Here is a 1,401-nt window from a genome sequence, read left to right as displayed (position 1 = left end):
CCCGAGAGCAGCCCGCAGGCGCCGGTGGCGTCCGCAGGGCGGTGGGCTCCGGCCGGGCTCACCCCGGCCGTGCAGCCTCCCCCTGCCCCGCTGCCCGCAGCTGCCCGCGCTGCTGGAAGTGTTTAGGGTCGAGCCCCTCCGGACTCAGGTGCGGCCCTGAAACAGCTCCGTGGCTGGCCGGATGGCCGCTCTCTGTCTCCCTTTTCCTTTAACGTACAAAAAAATACACTGGAGGAGACTGTGTGCTACTGTTGCTGAGAGTTCCCTCAAGACGCTTGCTATTCCCTTTTTAGCTCTCCTCGCATGTCTCCTTATTAACAAACGCAGCAGTCGCAGGGAGCGGCGGCTGGGGCTGAGAGCAGCTTTGCTCCGGCTCCAGCTGAAGCAAAACCTGCTCAGCATTGTCAGGCCACAACCAGCCGCCTCGGCTGTGTCCTCTCTTCACTGGCCCCCAAAATGTTCACAGCTAACAATCATACACAAACTTACTTATTTACTGCTTCAGCAGTAGGAGGAAGAGCCACAAGAGATAAATTAAGAAATGAATAGAAGTGCACATCTGTGAACCAGGCACTGTGATGGAGCAGTCCAGCCAGTATTTTCCAATACTACTGTACTTCCTCTTCCCCCCTTCTTCTTCATCTTCTTCATGCACTTTTTTTTTTTTTTTTGATGGGTTGGTTTTTGGTTTTTTGTTGGTTTTTTTTTTTGGTTTTGTGTTTTTTAAAAACCTGTCTCTTTTCATCCAGGTCAGGAGGCAGGAGATACAGTCAGGCTATTACTCTACAAAAATTCCTCTGACCAGTCAGAGGATGCCCTACTATATAAAAGACTGGTGAGGGCACCAGCCTGCCTTCTTCGCATCCTCACAGAAAGATTTTTCCCTTGCCCTGGCCATTTCTTTCTTTCTTTCCTGTCCTGTATCTCTTCCCCAGTGTTTCCAGAAAATGAAAAGAAATGCTCCCTTTCTTCTTTGCTCTCAACTTCTTTTATGAAGTATAAAAAGAACACTGGCCAAAGTTTAAAAATATATATAACCAGCTATGGTTTCTTGCTTGCTTTATATTTTGGCGCTGGGCTTGTTTTGGCATTTCATAATTTTCTTCCCCGGCTATGTTTGGCTCGCAGCAGCAGAGCTATACATCTGAGAAGGTTTAAAACAAATAAAAAAGCAAAATAAAGGAAGTCTTTAAAGATAAAAAAATTACAAGAAATTGGAACTTTTAGTGTGAAAACTAACCAACTTAACTGTACAAAGTTGCATGTATGCATGGCAGTAAACTCAATCATATTGTCATGATAGTATCACAAACTGTCATGTCTTGAGGTTTCAGGTGTGGGAAGTGTATTTCCTTGGATGCTGCACTTCAGTTTTGCATAGCTCTAGGTACTGCATGTATA

Source organism: Geospiza fortis, unplaced genomic scaffold, assembly GCF_000277835.1.
Source record: "Geospiza fortis unplaced genomic scaffold, GeoFor_1.0 scaffold7, whole genome shotgun sequence".
Taxonomy (NCBI): Eukaryota; Metazoa; Chordata; class Aves; order Passeriformes; family Thraupidae; genus Geospiza; species Geospiza fortis.
This window is presented reverse-complemented; position numbering follows the sequence as displayed.